Below are 9229 nucleotides of genomic sequence, written 5' to 3'. Positions count from 1 at the left end.
AAATTGGCAAAACTCAATGTCCAAGACTGGAATCTCGTCATTATAGGAGTTCCATATTTTTTGATTCAAATTTAATTTTTTTCAATCTCTGCAAAAAAGCAATCAAACAACCCAACCTCAGCTAGACTTAGTTGAAGCAGTGTATAGAATACATCTTTCTGCCTGTAGCTAAAAGTATTTAGTGTATTCTGTGGTAGGGGTGTTCCATGTGACTTCTGGCAATTACAAAACTAACAAAGATGCGTTGATACTAACTCTTATGTCTCTTACAGAATTAAAACTATTACTGCTGAAAACTTAGGTGGGAGTAAGGAAGCCTACAATTTTGTAATGCTAAAAAGGTTCTGGTTACTACTAGGAAAATATTTTTTAAAATAAATTCTCAAGTTACTTTTCTTACTTAAGCTACAATATAAGAAATACTCACTGGAAACCTTCTTGTCTAAGCTGCGGTTTGGTTGGACTTCATTTATGAAACTTATCCTGCAAAACACAGGTTTTATTGTTATATAACCTTACAAAAGTATAGCTTTGCGAAGTCAGGGAAGGTGGTTTCCAAGAGAGAAGTGAAAACATGAATTGTTTATAATGATTAACGTAAGACCTCAGCTATTCCTTGTCAGCAGACAAAATACAACAGCTCCAGGAAAAAGCATTTTTACCAAAGGTACTGAGAATGTTCTTTGCATTTGATATATAGGAAAGCACAAATAGCTTGGGTTTCTATATTTGAGCAGGATCTTCCTCAAGTAACCTGGTGTTACTGCTATGTGGTTTGCTTTTTAAGAGTCTTGCATTTGATCTAGATTGCCTGGTTTGTACATCTGAAGGAGAACTGTTTTCTTTTTGCGGACTTCTGTGGCTGAAAGCAAGTAAGCTATTTTTCATTCTTCTGAGAAGAGTGCAAGAGAACAAGGCCGTCTGTCTTTAGAAAGTACTTCTATTGTGGGACAGATAGAACCATCCAAATACCCACTACAGCATATATAAGTCAACACTGAGCACACTTCCTCAGAGTAAATCTTGATAAAGATTACTCACATACTAAAATAAAATGGTCTGACTTGCTACAAATACTAGAACAACTTTTAAGGACTTGCTCGCAGTCTTGATGCTGCTGTTATGAGTACTTGAGCTACCTATGAAACTTTATCACTTGCTGAAATAAAATTTAACAAACCAAAGTCCAACCACTTCAATGGAGCAGTATGTGCCTCTGCTAGGAGTTATTTATGGACACTATATACTGCTCTTAGACCATAGTTCAGAATTTATAGAAGACCTGATAGACTGGTTTAGACAAGGACACTAAAAAAATTCAGATGTGTAGTACCTGGAGGTGAGTGTAACTAGCTGTAAAGATTGGGGATGATGACTTCATCTTTTGCATTGACCTTTCACAGGATTCCAAGATGGGGATATCTAATGTCTGAATGAACTGTATTGAATGATCTCTTGAAGCAGTCAAGTAATGGAGTGTTACCTTGATTACATGCTGTTCTTCAGTCTTCATACATTGGGGACAGGTCTTCTTGCTTCCTACCACATTGAAAAGTATCCCTTAGTCCTTTTTATTCTACTGCTTATATTGTTCAGGTGTTTTAACTTGTATTTCTGCCTCCAGCTCTTGAAGAACTTAGTAATTAAATTTCTACTTAAGGTTCCCAATGAGATGAAAAAAGCTTTGCAAAAAGGTACGAGGTTATGGAATGTGGTTGGATCTCAAATGGAGTTCTCTGCAAATGTTAGATGCTGTCAGGAAAAAAAAAAACAAACCACACACACTAAATAAATAAATAAATAGCCACCCTCACAACACCCCAAACACACACAAAAAAACCCTCAAAATAAAAAAAAAAGGAAAAACAAACAAAAAAAAATCCCCCAAAAAGACAAAACCCAAACCCAACAGTGTAAAGAAGGTAAGAGGAATGGGAATCCTTGAGGAGAAATGCAGGTCAGGAATCTCCACAAGTAGAGTATGGGAATAAGAGAGTTAGAAGCAGCCTCCTCTTGTTACTTTACTGCTTTTAGTGGAAGGAAAAGGAGAAGTAGGAAGAAAAACGCGTATAGGAAAAACTGAGGGTGCTGGCAGTAGGCTGCTGATTAAGGTGCCGAGTTAACCATTTCTTTGAGTTGCTAGCAACTCTTCTCATCAGTGATAATGCCTAATTCAAGGCTTATAAGGTCACTTCCTAGGTTGTTTTTCCTTCTGTGAAATACTATTTTTGCTTCATTAAAGAGAATAGAACTAACTTTGAACAGGCTTGTAGACACAATACTAACCTACTTAAAACTTCATTAGAATATGCCAATATATGAACTATTTACAGTTCACTGACTTTGTTAATCTTAGTTTGCATCAAATCATAGGATTTCTTTTTCCTGAGAAGTCAGGAAGTATATCTTGATATGAGGGTAACTTTAGCTACAGTTGCGTCCACGAGTTCCAGATGATGACTGTAGTTTTTGGCAGTATTTGCTGTGCAAGCTCAACAAGGCCCCAAAGCTAGCTCTTAACTGTGCTGGGCATTTGCTTATGCTATTCTTTGGAGGACTCTGCTCAACACCAGGATTTTCTCTCTATTTAGAGAAGCCTGTATGTCTCAATGATGTAGGTGTCTACTAAATGTAGACTTTTTCTATCAAATAGCAATGTATACTCTTTGCTCCTGCATTTTTGGAGCTGTCATTTGCCCCTGTATTGAGCAGAATGAGATGGAAATGGTGTTGAGAGTTATGGAGAATCAGGAGTATTTCTTGTAAGATGGCTTGAAAAGTGGGAATCTTTGAAACTTTCACCATTATGACAAAGTATTATTCTGTCCAAGAGAACAGAAAATACTTTGGCTTGGGGAAGTTTTTGTTGTAATCTGATTAAAATGTTAAACTGCTCTACTTCCGAAATGAAAACTTACTTCAAGATGATCTCTTGATTCTTAATCTTAAAATTTTAAGATTTAAGTTTACTAAAATTGGCCAAAGCCTAAAATTGAGTGCCATGTTCTACAGCCATAAAATAATCTTTGTAGGGAGGAGCTTGGTGCTCACTCATATTCCACTGGCCAGTTTCAAGCTTTGATTGTGTTAGTTCAGTACCAGGATGTTGAATGATAGACTGCAAAAATTGTTTTAATCTACTTCCAATGCTTTATACACTCAGACAAGTAACATGGACCTAATGCTGCAGGGTGACTGTGAAAAGAGGGCTTCTTGCTTCCTGGTTGTTGGCTGCACTGATCCTTGTTGTTAGTGAATTACTACTACAGGAAACTTTGGGTGCTGGGGATCCCTGTGTACAAGAAAGGAAACACGTGTTCTCTGCTTGCTTCCCTAGATCTTCTAGACAGCAGTAATACACAGTTCCCCTCAGTTTCAGAACATTGGGGTTTTTTTCTCAAGAGGAGCTTTTCTTGCATCTTGACAGGTCTGTTTTTTTCAGTGTATCTAGTCTCGCTGCTCCCTTCAAGGGGTTTTAATTCTTTGTGTTAGGTTACCTAGAAGATGCGCAATTTGAAGGCGTGACAAGGATGGATGATGAGTAGCAGTATTACAGCAATCTTCCCTGGCAATTGGTCATATCCTGTTTCCAAACCAGCGAAGAGAGAGTATTGGAAGTTTAATGTTGAGTCCTTGCTACATCTGTATCTGACTCCTGGTTCTTGGATAGTGGAAGTCGTGTGTAAGTAATCCAAGTTCAGAGGATTGGAAAGAGCAAGGACTCCTTTCTCCTCTGTTGCCAAATAGTTGCTATTCTGTGACAGACAGGTAACAGATGTTTTTGAAATGTTGAAACTTAATTTGCAGGCCCTTTTTCAAGTTAGCTATCACTGCATTCTGAAAAATCAACAAATTTGAGACTCACAGTGGAAGAGAACAAGTAATTTCTTTTTCAGAACAGAAAACTTACAACTGCCTAATCAGGCTTGTCTTAGTAAAAAGAAGAGGAAAACACATGATACCTAAATCTTTAAGTGCTATCAGTGCTATTTGATCATACAGGCAGTGTAATGATTTTTTTACTGGAGTTTTCTCATTAGATAAGATCATTAAGCTTAGCAGGCTCAATCAATTAGAAAGAAAACTTTAGCAGAGCAAAAGCAAACACCGAAAAGGACACAGCATTTTTAATGTCAAGTAACTTGACAGTGTCAAATGTAGGAATACGGAAAATTTGAAAAATCATATTAAAAAATAGTATCTGACAGAGGCTTCACGAATCTCAAATTTCCCAGTGCATTGCTCCAGCTAGAGTTCTGAAATAAATCTTGGAGTATCCTTCATAAAAGGTAGTCCTGTGATAAACTAATTCCAAACGATAAATCGACTACAAAAAACGGAGCTTCTTTATCATGACTGCTAGTCTATCAATGCCTAATGTTAGAAGTGATCAATTCATGCAAATGGATCAACAGAAAGGAGGAAAAAAGGTGTACTGAAAATCAATACAGAAAGAAAACACTGTCACATCTAAAAATTGTTATATCTTTCAAATTCTGTAACATAATAAAATGTAACTTGATGACAGTCTGTAATAAAGTCACCCTGAAAGTTACTGGATGTTAGGGCAGTGGCCTAGCTTACAAAGAGATTTGCTAAAAAACTGAGATCACAGATTTTTTGTTACAAATGTAATATTTCTGAACCCACCTGAGCATGATGTGATGAAAGATGGCCTTGAGATGTCAAACCAGGCTCAGCAAGGTGGCTCTAAATTATGCTATCATACACCCCAGAGAGTGTAGTGTGAGCATAGCCCAAGTAAAATGCAGCTTTGATTCTCAGAGCTGGTCTTTGGCAGTTCAGAAAAGTTCATGAGGAAGAAACAGTTGTTGAACCACATTTGTCAGTTTAGCAATAGCCCCAGGGCTACTGCATATGTGCAGCAAAACAAAGTCAACCATGGAACCAAGACTAAGGGGAATTTTCTACCAGCTATGTGTTTGTAATCTACTGTTGTCCTGCCTCCACAATGAATGCTTCCCTAGTGAAAACTGCTGTTCAGGTGATGCTGTGGATTTGAATTGAATGGACATTCTGAGTGAAAATGGCAAGCAACAGGAAAAGCAGGGCAAGATGAGAGGACTTTGCACAGTTTTTGTTTTGGCTGTTCTTAGCCCTTTCACTTGCACTTTTTTTAAAAGTCAGTAGCTGTATCCTACTATCTTTGTGTCACAGAGTCACAGAATGGGTAAGGTTGGAAGAGACCACAGTGGGTCATCTGGTCTGACTTCCCTACTCAATCAGGGTCATCCCAGAGCACATTGCACAGGATTGCATACAGGCAGTTCTTGAATATCGCCAGCGAGTGTCTCCACAACCTCTAATGTTTTCTGTCAGAAGGCATATTTTCTAGTTGGTGAGATTTTTTTCACCAAGAAACTAAAATCTAGAGGTTTCTAGAGTAAATGTAGTTACTTCACAGATTTAGTCTTTCCAAAGTCTGTCAGCATCTTATTAAAGGGACTGTATTAAGTGGTGAAGAGCAAGTGTACTACTTGTAGTTAACACCCTGCAATCGGAGTCCTATGGTGAATATTTCAAATAACAAGAGACAGCAGAGTATCCAATGCATCTCTGATGGCAAGTCTGCTCTCCCACTGTTTTCCAACATAAAGTAGTTGCAAAACAATCCTCAACTATAAGATGTGCCCATGCCGAAGTTGGTTTGAGGCTTAAAATTACTCCAGTGAAGGTGCCTTCAAGGAATCTTGACCATTCTTTTAGTATGTGTATACTGCAGTGCTTAGCACCATGGGACACCGATTCTTTTTCAGGGACTTAGGGATTTCAGCCTGTATGGGAAATGGACTCTGAAGTGGGTTATGATGACGAATTAAGTTCAGGAAGTAAGTATTGCCTGACCCCTCCCCCCTTCTGCTCTTTCCCTGCCCCAAACAATTGTTCCTTTTGTTTCCTACTCTTTCCAGGAAATGTTGCTTGTTGGTATTGTAATGCATATGTAGAAGCGGTGGGCTATTTGTCTTTCCCTCTGCATTCCTAGCTCTGGCAATACTCATGTGCCAATCAGCAAACAACAGATCAGTTTCTGTTTAGTCATCACTCTCGGATAGCTTCCAACTACCTTCTGTGGAGCCTGATGCAATCATGAATCTTTCCTTGCATGACAAATGTAGAGCATTCATGTTGGTATCTGCTCTGCTGCTTTTATATTTAAAAAAAAAGTTCTTGTCCCACTGAGAGAACAAAGCTATTGTAAGCTGGTGATCAGTTGTACCAACCATAATATCTGCTTATGTGACAACTCCTGTATGTTTTGCATGGATTCATATTCTGGAATTCTATTGATACACAGATAAAAAAAAATCAAGTACACAAACATGAACTCAGAGCTGTGGTTATGGATATACAAAATGTGATGTAGTGCAAATACTTCAAGAAAGCTCATCATCCAGCGTACTGCCTTCATGTCTTTTTACATCTCCATGCCTTTACACTCTAAATACAAATAAGTGCTGCTGGGGAATGGCATTTCCTTCCTTTTAATTTTGGTCTAGGTGTACTTCATTTGTTTGTCTGTCCCCTTGTGCAGGTTAGGGGTTTGTTATGTTTTCTTTGAGGAACAGGTTAGAAAGGCTCTCATATCTTCATCTCTCAGTTTCTGCTTTGAGGTAGAAACATTTGTTGAGTAGAGAAGATCCTAACTGGTGAGTTAGGCTAGATTTTTTACTGACGAATAAATTAGGCCAGGGTGCCTAAGGAGCTCTGACCTTGAGAGCTTTAATCCATGTGGTTAAGTCCTCTTCTGCCCTTTAAATCATATTTTTATGCTGCTTGCTTGGAGTGGCTGTGCTGTTCCTTACATTGTCTCTAGGCATTAGTCTGAGAAGCCTTAAATGGTATGGGCCATAATTATATAAAAGAGCAGGCTAATGATAAAACACAAAGGCTGACTGTAGGTCAGTACCCCAGGCTTACTTGGTTGACTTGTATAGATGTAGCCAGGGCCTGATCTCCCTCCTGCTCTCTTCATTCTGGAGTAGGATGGGAGGATTCTTTTTTTAACCTTTTCCTCTTGTGTGTGGAGAATAAGAGCATTTGACAGCTAAATCCTTGGACATTTCCTTTACTGTCTACAATACAATTCATTCTGAGGACTGGTACCTCTTAAAATATGGGGAACTTAAAAAGCCTGGTCTGCAGCTATCTCCTGGGTGTCTTGCTGCACCCAGAGTCCAGGACAGCACCCCATTTACTATCTGCTTATGATCTGCAACAAACTGGAGTAGCCTAGAAAAATTGTGAGTTGCATCTGTCAAAGCAAGGCTTGGAATATACCCATTTCTTGTGAGGAGAAAAAAAGACCAAAGGGCAAGACATTTTTGGCACTATTTGTCTTTGTTCCTCTGCTGTGGGGTTTTTGTTTGTATAAATTAAGCCTGTGATGGAAGGACTTGACAGAATCTGCACTAGTCTTGTGTGGGCCAGGTTTTCATGTGGTTGAGCATGTGGGCAGCTGACACTTATGAATACAGGAAAGTATCTTGGAACTCTGCTGAAATAGCTGTGTGAGCAACAGCAATAGCAGCTGCTGCAGCTTTTGGCACAGCAGTAATAGCTATGCTTGCAGCTGTGACAGCAACAGAAGCCACAGGAAAGCCAGGAACACTCTGGCTGCACACTCAGTGCTGGCTGGTGTGCTGTGACTACCTTTATGTGACAGAAGATTCCTTATTAGAGCAGATGGTTAATTAAAATCCAATGAAGAGTGAGCCCCTAGGCTAAAGATACCTTCCTTCTTAGATTCCCATCTGTGTAGTGTGTGAAAGATTGGACTTTAGGATAGCGCTACTGACTGTCCTGTTGTTTCATTAATGGGCTTATGGAGGAGGGAGAGGAACCTGCTAACACTATATTGGCCTATGGAACTTGATATTCTATATCATTCAGGTTTGTAAACTGAAATAATGTAATGAATCATTACAGGCTGGGAAGCAGCTTTGCACAGATGTACCTGAGTGTCGCAGTGCACAATAAGTTAGTGATGAGCCAGAAAAGAAAGCCATCCTGAGTTGCATCAGGAAGAGCACTGACAGCAGGCTGAGGGTGATGATAACTCCCCCAGCCCTGGTGAGAGACTTCTGGAATGCTGGGTCTACTGCTGAGTTCCATAGTACAACAGAAACACTGACATCCCAGAGTGAGGCCTGTGAAGGGCTATCAAAGATAATTAGCAGACTGGACCATCTGTTATACAAAGAGAGGCTGACAGAGTGGGGACTGTTCAGTCTCTAGAAGGCTCAGAAGATCTTGTCAATGTCTAAAAATACATTAGGAGACAGAGTAAAAAAGGTGGAGCTGATCTCTTCAGTGGTATCCAATGAAAGAACATGACAAAATGGACCCAAACTGAAATACAAGAAATTTTATTTAAGCGTAAGAAAAATGTTTTGCATTCCAAAAGTGGGCAAACACGGGGGGCTGATGGGATTCATCCTCAAAGAGCTGGCTGATGTCATCACAAAACTTCTCTTGATGATTTTTGAGTGGTCTTGGGAATCTGGAGAGGTCCCAGCTGACTGGAAGCTGACTGGTGAATGTTGTCCCGATTTTCAAAATGGGCAAGAGAGAGGACCCTGGAAACTACGGGTCTGTCAGTCTCACTTCAGTGCTTGGTAAAGTTATGGAGAAGATTATTCTGGGAAGTATTGACAAACACCTGAAAGACAACACAGTCATTGGTCACAGCCAGCATGGCTTCATGAGAGAAAGTCCTGCTTATCCAACCTGATTTCCTTTTATGACAAGGTAGCCCACCTAGTTGATCAAGGGAAGCCAAGTAATGTAATCTTTTAGGATTTCAGTAAAGCTTTCAATACTGTCTCTCACAGGATCCTTCTGGACAAAATGTCCAGCACACAGCTGGATAAACACATCATGTGGTGGGTGAGCAATTGGCTCACGGGTCGAGCACAGAGGGTGATAGTGAATGGGGTAACATCAGACTGGTGACCTGTCACTAGTGGGGTTCCACAGGGCTCTTCCGTCTTGGGCCCTGTGCTCTTCAACATACTCATAAGTAACTTGGACACAGGACTGGAAGGGATACTAAGCAAGTCTGCAGATGACACAAAGCTGGGAGGAACTGTTGAGTCCCTCGAAGGCAGGGAGGCCCTACAGAGAGACTCGACAAATCAGAGGACTGAACAATCACCAACAATAGGAAATTTAACAAGGAGAAGTGCTGAATTCTGCACCTGGGATGGGG

Source organism: Manacus candei, unplaced genomic scaffold (assembly GCF_025592945.1).
Source record: "Manacus candei isolate 608988 ecotype Guabito, Panama unplaced genomic scaffold, ASM2559294v1 h1tg000043l, whole genome shotgun sequence".
Lineage (NCBI taxonomy): Eukaryota > Metazoa > Chordata > Aves > Passeriformes > Pipridae > Manacus > Manacus candei.
This window is presented reverse-complemented; position numbering follows the sequence as displayed.